At 35.3% G+C, this 11,950-nt stretch overlaps 1 long non-coding RNA gene across 1 annotated transcript; it reads left to right on the top strand.

The window, feature by feature from the left end:
* The first annotated feature begins 1,291 nt into the window (after positions 1-1,291).
* On the top strand, positions 1,292-5,004 carry LOC113491548. Its single transcript, XR_003400432.1, has 2 exons — positions 1,292-1,734; positions 2,919-5,004. It is a non-coding gene; the product is annotated as an uncharacterized LOC113491548 (long non-coding RNA).
* Positions 5,005-11,950: the final 6,946 nt, after the last annotated feature.

Below are 11,950 nucleotides of genomic sequence, written 5' to 3' on the forward strand. Positions count from 1 at the left end.
ATATAAAAAATAATAGAAATTGCATTGTCAAAATAAATTAGCATCATATTTTCATGAGTTATCCTTGGTATTTCAAATGTTTTTGTTTGCTAATTCAACAAACTTCAATATTTTATAGCTTTCCAGACACTAGTTGTCATGACTTAAAGATGATATTATAATTATTGCTACAATCAGTGTATTATTTAACAGACTACAAAGTCTAGCATATGTTATTGCTTATGCTGTCATTTGAGTAAGATTCCAGGTATGTAGTAAAATTAAATGTTAGACTCTGATCTGGAAATCTATATTCTCTCAAGCAGTTCTTACTGAAGTGAGGTCTTCTGCTGATGCTACCTACTGTTGTCAAATTTGTCAACAGCCCTCAAAGATCACTTGAGGAACAAGCAGGAGACCTGTCAAAAGGAAAGTATTTTTATAATAGTTTGCAATATTGCACATGAAAAATGCATAACAGTTCCATTATTCAGCACTGATAATACATTGTCAGCTAACAAACTGCACAGTAAATTACTCTTCTTTCACAACCTTGCAGTGATGACTTCTTCCAGACCACTCATTTGCAATAAGAGGGGACTTCAAGATCTTGGATATATATATATATATGCATTGACTTTGTAATTTGCTTGTGTGCAGATACCTCCACCCTTGGAAACAAATACTTTTAGCACTTCTCTTGAAAAAGACGGCACTAGCTTTCGGAACAGCTACAATACTGAACTTTCTAAATTCATAAGGGCAAACCTACATCAAGTCAGACTAAAGTTTTTATAGTAATTTATCCTATTCTTAACTGCTGCTACGGAAAGTGTACAGAATTGTTAAATAAAGCACAAGGGACTGTTATTTGGTTATTAACTCCAGGGATTTCTTCCTTAGGGATTTCTTCCTTAAGGATTTCTTAAAACAGAGGTGTTAAATTTTTATCACTCTTGTTAAATCATCATGCTTTTTTTTGCTGTTTTTCTCTTGTAGTTGTTCTACTGCTTTACACAGGAAGTTTATTTCAGTATCTAGTTTTGCCATTGTTGGCTTCATTCATTTTCTGGTACCTTTGTTTCTTAGGAGACCTCGTTCTCCAGTTCCATCATCTTACCATGCTTTCTTCTGCTGAATCTTTGGAATATGTGAGGAAAAGCTGTAGTTGAAAATACTTGCAATTGTAATTGAAAGTACTATGGCAGGTCATTTAATGGGATATCTATTAATCAGTTGAAATACATTATTGGAGTGATACAGTGTCCAGGTTTTGCCACTTGTAGAAGATAGACCTTGCTAAACAGGAACACTTGACCTGAAAGGGGAATAAGAGATTTCAACAGTTTTGATCATTCTGGAGAGGAGTTGTCTTTGGACAGATGTAACTCTGAAAAGATTGTAAAGCAGCTGGAGCCATGTTCTTCAGAATAGTGCATGGTGAGAAGACAAGAGAAAATGAAATAGACTGAAACAAAAGAGCTTCCAACTGGGTACAGTAGAAACCTTTTCATCATGAAGGCAGAAAATTATAGGAAGAGGTTTTCCAGAGAGACGGTGAAGTCTCTGTCCTTGGATGTTTTCAAGATTTGACTGGATAAATCAACTATGGCTAACATTGCTTTGGAGAGGAGGTTGAACTAGAAACCTCCAGAGGTACCTTGCAATCTGAATTGGTTTATAGTTCTATGAAGGATGAGATATTAAGCACAGGCCTTCCTAATTTGAAGGAAGGAAGAATTTGTCTTGTTTTAAGTATGTTTTTTCTTGTACTGTGATGTTTTCCCACAGGGAAGATTAAACCATATTAGTTTTAAGAGCACTGTCAGGTCATTTTATTAGCTACTGTTATTTCATCTAGAAGGGAAGAATAACAACGAACATTTAGACTTATTTAGCAATAATAATTGGCACCCAGCTGGCTAATACTTACTAAGTTTTTGAGGAGGAAAGAAACAGGTAGTTAACATCTCAAGACAACAAGAACTAGAAAGAGCTCTTTATACATGTCTGTAACGTAAACTCATTATCTTCTCTTACGTCTGTTCTTAAAACATGTTCTAGCATCAAGTCTATGAATTCCTAGTGCCTGACTGTTTAGGTCCTTTTTTTGTTCCTATTAGTTTTATTTGTTTTGTAATCTCTCCTCTTATTTACTATTTTGCCGTGACACTGATAAGCCTAAGATATTGGGAAAGATTAGGAAAAGAACAGGAAGAAGTTGAATGTTCTGTAGGATACAGGAATTACGTAATGTATGGCCACTACTATTATGTTTGCATACACCATTTAAAAAAAAAAAAAAAAAAAAAGCCAAGAGTCTGGCCGATCTGTTTATGAAAGCTTTAAAACAAGGGTGATGGTGTAAGGAAGATGGCAACCCACAATCAGGTAAGAAAGCAGTGAACCAGGTTTGCAAGCAAAAGGAGCAGGGTGATATGGGCATGAAATGCCTCATAATCAAGAAAAGAGGTAAGAAGGTATCCAACCCCTAGTGTATCCATACAAATAAAGAGGTGCTAGGAGAACAGAATAAGGGGAAGCTCTCATTATTTTTCCTGGAAATCAGCATGACTGGATACTTCTCTGAAGTGTCTGTACACTGATGCACACAGCATTGGAAACACACAGGAGGAACTAGAGGTCTGCATGCAGGTGCAGGGCAGATATAGTTGCAATCACAGAGATGTAGTAGGGTAGTTCACGCAACTAGAGGGACATGGAGATGGATACAGATATAGGGGATGTGCTCTGCTGGACACAATAATTACGAACAAAAAGCTTGTGATCAATGTAAAGGCTTGGGGGCAGCTTTGTACGCAGTGACCATGAGATAATGGAGTTCAGGATCTTGAGAGAAGGGAACAAGGCAAGCAGTAGAATCACAATTCTGGACATCAGGGGAGCAGACTTTGATGTGTTCAGAGATTTTCTTGCAGGAATCCATGGGAGATGGTCCTGGAGACAAGACGGATCACCTCTTCTTTTCAAATATCACCTCTTTCAAGGTAAAGAACTGTCCATCCTACGAGTAGGAAATCAAAACAAAGTGACAGGAGGCCTGCATGGATGAACAAGGAGCTCTTGACAAAACTCGCGCTTGAAAAGGACAAGAAAGTGACTAGGAGTTGATCAACAGCATGGATTTTCTAAAGGCAAAATCCTGCCTAACCAAGACAATAGACTTTTATGATTAAATGACTGGCTTGGTGGATAAGGTGATATTTATCTTGACTTTAGAAAGGCTTTCATCGCTGTCTGCTATAATATCCCCATTGACAAACTGATGAAATACAGGCTAGGTAAGTGGACAGTGAGGCAAACTGAAAACCAGCTGCACTGCTGGGCTTAAAGGATTGTGATTAGCAGCATGAAGTTCAGCTGGAAGCCAGTCACTATTGGTGCATCCTAGGAGCCAGTACTGTTTAATATCTTCATTAATGATTGGGATAATGGGACAGATTGCACTCTCAGGAAGTTTGCTAACAAAACTGGGAGGAGTGACTGATAGACCAGATGGATGTGCTGCCATCCAGAAGGATCCCATCCAGAAGGCGAGAGAAATGAATAAACAGGAACCTCAGGAAGTTTTAGAAAAGTGAAATTCCAGGTCCTGTACCTAGGGGGGAATAACCCCATGCACCAATTCACACTGAGGTGCAACCAGCTGGAAAACATCTCTGTGGAAAGGGACTGGGGGCTCTGATGGACAACAAGTTGACAACAAGCCAGCAATGCACCTACATGGCAAAGAAGGCCACTAGAAATCACTGACTGGAGTGAAGACAACTAACAGTGTTAGTTACAAACAGTGAAAGCACCTAACACTTCCTACTGGCTATTAAAAATCTGTTAGACCTATTAATCAGAATAAGTTGATGATATTTCTATCAATCAGAATAAATTGATAGTGATAATTAAGGCATATCTGTTTTCATGGAGCCATATAAATTTAGTAGTAAATAGCAAAATTTTAATAAAATAGAACAGGTTTCATAAAACAATCTTTTGTAAAACCCAATATATGCAAGACCAATAATACTTTAGGAAAAAGACCGTAAGTATCTAACAGATAGTCTTCATTTCTGTATGCTGTTAATATCAAGTATTCTACAATTTGTTTACTACAATGCCATTCTAAAGTTTGTCAATTGTCTCATCTGTTGTATGCATGCACTTGCCACCTTTTCTCCAGTATTATACAGCATCTGAAAAGGTTTTCTGATTTCTACAGACAGTCAGCTAACCCCCACAGCAAGCTTATAAAAGTCTGTGCACTCTTCTGTGCTACTTTGGAATACTAGTCCTATTCTGCTTGCTGGAAAGCTGCTCTTTTGTTCACATGAGATGACAGAAGGTCTTAAAATATTAGCAATTGATAATTATCAATAGATACACAACTTCATAGTGTATTCTGCAACACATTAATGTATTGCACTACAAACCAGCATCTGATGTTTCTCTGTTCTTTCTTTGTGTAAAGGGATAAGATACAGAGTAAACATGCATGATAGCTACTGAAATGGTCCATAATTTTATACATTCTAAAGGCATGTAATAAAGGGTACATTTCCTAACATTTTAGAATATCTGGGTGTGGATACAGTGTAATCTAATAAATCATGAAAAGTATGTTGACCATGATGTATATACTTTGCAGCTGGAGGAGAAACCATCCAGGCTCTTTGTGAGAAGACAAAACATGCTAATTGGGAAAACTACCTGAGAAGATAAGAAATAGAGGCTGGAAGGAAAGAAAAATTAAGGAGAAAACAGACATTATTTGGATTATTTTAATTATATATATATATATATATATTAATTATTTAAAAAAAAAAAAAAAAGCCATTGATATGTCATGCAATTTTCAATGTTCCATTTTTAGTACCCAAAGGGATTAGCCCAGTAGTTTCTCTTAATGTAAATAACAAGGACCACTGAGGTAATTCTGACTATATAATTTTTTTTATTCCAAATGTTGTCCAGTTACTTAAGAATAGAGTACACTTGCACTTTTTTTTTTTTTTTTTAAGTTTTACTATCTGAGACCTTGTTTTAGATCAGAGAAGGATTACTTACTACCAGACTGACAAGTCAACATTTTGATATTTATCTGATTTGTCTCACACTTCATTGTGTTTCTAATGTAATAGAAAGTACTTAATTTCCATGAGTATTCATTTTTCATAATCTTCTGAAGAAACAAGTAAAGTTTCTGGCTCTTGTCTTGTAACACTTGTTCTTAGTGTTCAATTATGCAGATTTAACGATAAAATTGCATAAGATTGTTTTAACAGCCTGAAGTATTAGAACCACTAAATATGATTATCTTTAAGTTGCAGTTATTTGTTTCTAAAAGTATTTTATAAAAGAGGAGGAGAGAGGTTAGATAATTAACTATAAGCCCTTTTTGTCAAACCAACCAACCAACCACTCATTATGCAGAAACCTACCACAATTCTGCTTGTTGTCCTTGAACCATTGTATTAATTATTTTATGTTAGGTGGGTATAAAAATAGTATTAGGCACATTTTAAAGAAACTTACATTAATTATTATTTTAGAAAGTTTTATAAATTATGAATATATCTTGTTATTGACATGAGCAATATATTCTAAGATAATTATATCAGTATGAATATAGAGATCAAAATATTCTTTTCACCTGATCAACAGGTTAGTTACATATTAAATAACATATTCATGATATGTTAGCATTTTATTATTATTAACATATAACAATTTGCTTATTGAAGTTGAGGAAGGGGCACACAGCATAATACTTCTGCATGTATAGTGATATTCAGTGGTTTGCTTTCTCTTTCACAAATATGTTTTCTTCAAATTTGCTTTCTCTGAAAAACAGGAATACCCTCCATCCCTCATCAAATGCTTTCCATTTAGTTCTTTCACTGCTCCAGGACATTTAAAATTTTATCAGACATGTTTATTAAAGAATTAGCCTTTCATATTCTAGCTATTGAATCCTAGCTGCATTAAGACTCTTATGAGTCCTACCAGTGTGACCTTTGAGCACTTCATTCTCCCTGTAGCTATAACAAGTTCAATGCAAATCTTGTTCTTTGGTGAAAATGAAATACTTCTAAGTGCATTTTGAATTTTGAGGTTAATATTTTTCTTGGAATAGTTGAAAAATGTTTCCATATGGGATGTTAAATGCACATGCAATGAAGATAGAAAAAGAAATGAACTTAAAACCACAGAATTCATGATTATTCAAAGTCAGAAATGGAAAAGTCCTATTATGTAACTGCCACTAGATTTTGTTTGGGTATGCAGGAAATTAAATAAGGGATAATAATTTAACACTTGAATACAAACGAAGTATTTGTACTCCTCAGACAGAGAAATTTCTCTTAAAATCTAAATCAAAACTCACTTATTATGAACTTTGCAGAGATGAAAAAGACAATGACAGAATCTGTATCAGAGTCCAGACTAGTTACACCTATTTTCACTGCAATGGGAGAGAATAGCCTTCTGAATGGCTGACTGAATTAATTTGTTTAAGTTTCTGAGCCTTGATTTCATATTCTGAAGCCAGTTCTGACTTTCTTTGCTGCTTCTTCATTACTGTAATGAGAACAAAGAAAATGAAATTTTTTAAATCTTAAATTTCTGAAAAAAGTGTGTATGAAGAGGTCATTGAAAGAAGAAATAAACATCACCAGACCACAGTGTTTCTTACGCAAAACTTTCAGTGAAAGTATTATTCTGAATTGGACTAATGAAAAAGTAGTTTAAGAAACTAATTGTGAAGGTATGTTACAAAACCTAAACAAACAAGGAACATCTACAGCTTTTTGTCTTCTCTTTGAGTTGAAGGCTGAATGAACAGGTAGTTAAATAACCTTTTGAAAAGGTCCACGGATACTGACTGCTGAATTTCAATCAGCAGTCAGTGACTCGGAAGCTTTTCCTAAATACAAAAGAAGGGCACGGTAACGCAGACCCCTTAGCTACCTATATCACCTATCACTCACATCCTCAGAATTTAGAATTTTAATATCTTCCCCTTGGTGCTTTCTTATCTCTACACAAATGGTCTAGCTCTCTGGGTCAGGGTACCTCTCCCCGCAGAGGCTGCTAGAGCACTAAGCAACACATCTCACACCAGCCAACAAGCAGCTGAGAACAAACACAGCATACATCAGAGCTCACCTGCTCTGGCAGCATGTAGATAAACACTTCTGAATCCTCTGAAAACCTACAGGAAATTGTTGAATATCTTCTGTGTATGAATAATGCATACCTATAAACTCCTCTTTTTTTGGTGCCATATTACTCAAAATTACCAAGCTGGTAGTGTGAAGTTTTGCTTGTTGTTGCTGTACCTTGTTCCAGTTATCATTTTTTTTTTCTGTTAAATTAAGAGCTGACTGGTTGTTGAGTTATGGTATAATATTTCATACCTTGTGAATTTAACAACACTCAGACTCCAGTGTTGTACCTACTCAAACAAAAGGTGTGAATTATAGCTTCATTATTCACACCCTGTCATTTCTCATTGCTTAAGCATTATATTGAGGTCAAACAAAAAGATTAATTTGGTTTAGGTTTTGTTTCTGTCAATTAAAACTCACTTTGAATGTTTTGTAGTAATAGCTTGTCATCAGAAGAATAAATTATTTAAGAACAAACAATCCTTAATATATTTTAAAAGTGCACGACTTTTGGCATGGGAATTTCAAGACCAAAAACTGGATTCATCTTGACTAACCATGCTCAGCTCACTGATGTTCCAGCTGCACAGACATGCTTTTGGACAAAAATTAGCACCTCCAATTGGCAGTTCAGATCTAGCTGTCTTTGGTAATCTATCTGAATAATAACACTAAAATAATATCATAATTATTTTCCTGATTGAGGAATGATCACAAGTTCTAATTCTCAGTTTTGAAAGAAGAACATATAACTCAGAAAATATTTGAAGGTGTCTTTGTGATTAGATGCTTATTATCTATTGGGAAAATACTAATTTAAATTGTTGGTATACTTTTCTTCAAATACTAGTATGCTAGTGTATATTTCTTTGCTGGTGCTGTTTTCCAACATCGCTGTTCTGAATACAAAACTCCTGTGCTTGTTTTCTACAGTCATTGCCACCTACTTGAGACTGTAATATGTTTTTGAAAACTGACACGACCTCTTTCATTAGAAAGGGGGAATTATAATCCATTATGCTGAATTTGTTATAATACACAACAGAGAAATTGAGAAACTTCACAAAGGAAGAAACTGAAATGTTTAAAACATACAAGTTTTTAAAAATTAAGTTCAAATTTGGAAGAAGGAATGTGTTTCTGATAGTGTCAAGGACATACTGCTTTCGATCTTAAAAAGAAAAAAAGTTTAAAAAGGTCTCTGATCGTTAAGAAAATAAACTCTATGAAAAATATTGCATAATTTCCCTAATAAATGTATTTCAAGATAATTTTATATTTCTTGCAAATGTTAATATATTTTTCGCAATATATCATGTTACACTTTCTGATCATAAAGGAAATGTTTTGGAGGAAAGGGTTGGGTTTGTTTTTTTGTCTTTGTTTTGTTTTGTTTGTTTGTTTGTTTGTTTGTTTTTTGGTTTTTTTTTGACAAAAGCCCTATGTAACTAAGGAATTAGAGACGTAATGAAAAGACTATCTTCTTCAGGCATTCCAGGTTTAAAATCTGGCAACAAGTAACACAAGAAAAAGCAGGTTTGCATCTTGCCTGGATAAATCAGTGCTGAAATTTTCACATGTTGAACCATTCAGCTCCACTGAACGACTAGATAGCCCATCTTTAGTTTGGAAAAAAATCATGCTCATTGGGTCTCTGTGATTTTCTCCTATACTTGAGATCCCTCTGTCCTCATGCGTACAGCCATAATTTGCCTCAAGTCCAGGATTGGTGCTCTGCTGCTCTCCTTCCTCCATCCCCTTCGGATCTTGAACTACTATTTCATGGTCACTACTGCCAAGACTGCTGCTCTTTACTATATCCCCAACAAGTTCTTTGTTCATGAGTAGCACATACCAGTACTGAGGGGGTAATGGTGAGATACGCTTCCTAAAACAGTAAAAACAATGTCACATTATAAGGTTTGTGTACTGTGCTCGATTATTTTGTACCTCTTGTTTGAACTGGGTTCAACATTACCGTACCTTGCTTGTTGTGAGGATACTAAAATGGAAAACAGTATTTCAGCAGCAATTTTGTGCTATGTAAAGAGGCAAAATGGCTTTTTTACTTCTTGATATTACCCACTATATATATATATATATATATATGAAGGTTGTATCAGGCCCTTTTACTGCAGTATTGTGCTAAAATATTATGCTGAGGCAATTAGCTACAATGACCCCTATATCCTTCCATGAATCACTGCTTTCCAAGACAAAATGTTATGAATTAATAATAGTCATGCATCCTTCCCTATGGTTAATTTCACATTTACTGAAATACTGGAGCTTCTGTTTGGCTGACATTGAAGCTAGCAGGTTTTTTAAGTACCTTAAATCCTCCTGATTTTATTAGACTTAAATATATAACTCTCTGATATACAGTCACCAAGCCACATTCTCAGCTGATGTAAATCAATGTGACTTGCTGTTTACCTCAAATAATGATCTATATCACACACTGCAGTTGCTTAAATGAAGCACAGACATCTATATGATATGCATTATTGGCTGCTTTACACATAATTGATCAAGATTAATATTAAATATTATATTGTAAAAAATGTGAACTTACAATTATTTGGAAAAAATTAGTCATTTAGATTTGTTAATTACATAGAAATTATAACATGATTCATTCAATCAAAGCATTGAATACTCTGATACTTACATTGGTATAAGGTCATTGTTCCTCTGAGGCTTTCTTTATCTACTCGAGTGAATCCCCCTTCTCAATCCTACCCCTTCCCCCGCATAAATACATACACATGTGTTCACTAAGCCTTTATTTTTCCTGGAATGGACTCCTGTGATTCTGTCATTTTCAGTCAGAAAGCAGATCAAGTGCATTTTCCTCAGTAGGTAGGACAAATTCAGGTATATGTACTGCTCATCACTCAAGGACTGTATGAATGCAATGACTTTTAAAATTCATTATTAAAAGAAAATATCTTTTAAGATGAGATCAGTCTAGTATACAAGGGGATTCTATTTAACCTGTATTCAGGATTTTTTTATTCTCTGGAGACAGAGAGGCTGTTTGTGAAGCAGCTACTGGCTGAATGTGCTGCTTTTCCTCTGCAAAACTGAATCAGAGCTGCCTCATTCCACCATGAACAAAAGAAAGTGAATCCAGAGGAGATGTATAGTCTAGCCAGAGCACTGCTGTATTTCTGAAGGAGTGAGCAAATGAGTTGAGAGATGGAGGAAATGTTGAGGAAGAAACACATCTTGGTAGAGTTCATTCTTTGTGTTTGTGAATGGAGTGTGCTGTCAGATCCTGGAGCAATACCATATGGAGAATGCAGGCAAGATTATTCCTGTTGTTCTATTCAAATATATGTATTTGGAGGCACAGAGAGGAAGAGCAAAGAAATCCTGCGTCGTGCATGCATCTTGCCCTGTATTCTCTCATCTTTATTGTCACTTTTATGCAGCAGCCCAGATTTATAGCATTCATGAGTTTGTCTGACTTTCTGCAGATCCCGCAATGTTGACAAATGACAGCACCTTCATTCTCCTCTCTCAGAGAACATGCCATTGTTGGCCTAAATCCTGGCGTTTTCCTGAGACTGATTAGACCTTTACATATAACTTGGAAGAAGCCACAATATTAGAGTCAATGGTTCTGTTTGCAAAGAGGTTCTTTTCTGGACTTCTGTCCACTTACCTTCCTGCATATGAGCAGATTTTCGCTGAATTAATTCTGTACAAGGTATTATTAAACATTGCCCTATGCAGGTCAATCCCTTCACAATATTCAGACAAATATACATAGCTATATCATATTCAGAAATAATCACCATACAACTCCAAATTAGTCACATTTGTGTCTTTCCAAAATTTTCCATGTTTTCCTCAAATTAGCCCAATTCACTTTTCCTTTCTTCTTATGCCAAAAATTCCTAAAATGAAGTTTTTCTGTGATACTGAAGTTGTTTGGCAGTTGTTTCACCAAGATCTATATACATTACAGAAAATGGAAAAGTTTTTCTTGTATTTTAAGGAGGAAAGCTTTTGCCCGCTGACCTGCAAATGCTACAGGAAAATCTATTTTAAATTGAACATTGACCCAAATAAGAAAGGACCGTACCACATCACATGAAAAAGAAGTACTCATCATCCAATTATTAATTCTTTGCTAAAGTCAACCCATCTTGCTTTCTGCAATTGTGCAGTGAACACAAAAAGTAGCTGACTCTCTTTTTAGCTAGCCATGGAATGTGGGTAAAATTATAGCAACAGTTATAATGCTAAATCCTGACCTGCTTTCTCATTATATGTATAATTCTAGGGATAAGAGGACAAAAATACATTACCAGGGCTCCTGTTATAGACACAAGTAATGATAAAGAATGAAGGAATAGACACACCACTTTCTGAATAAAAGCCTGCTTCCTACTGTAAGACTCTTCAGGGCATGTTGCAGTAATGTGCTGTGGGAGCCACTTTTCTGCTCTTCCAAGCAGAACAAAATATATTGTTACATCTTTTGCTGATTACAGCACATACAAAAGGTGAGTGATGGGCACAAAGCATAAAATGCATCCTGCATCAGTATACTGGCTGTTTAAGGCCTCATATTGCAAGTGGAGCATTTGTTTCCTATGGGTTTTTTTGATGAAGTAAGACACGACACTGAGAAATGTTTTCCTCTCTCCATCACAGTATCAGTGGAACAGGACACAAGGCAGTGCTATATCATAATTGATTTCTTTTAAAGTAGGCATTTAAAATGTTCATGGTATTTTTATCACATGTCAAAAATCTTGGTAAATAAAATTTAA

This window comes from Athene cunicularia (genome assembly GCF_003259725.1).
Source record: "Athene cunicularia isolate RWA chromosome 1 unlocalized genomic scaffold, athCun1 chr1_part2, whole genome shotgun sequence".
Classification (NCBI taxonomy): Eukaryota; Metazoa; Chordata; class Aves; order Strigiformes; family Strigidae; genus Athene; species Athene cunicularia.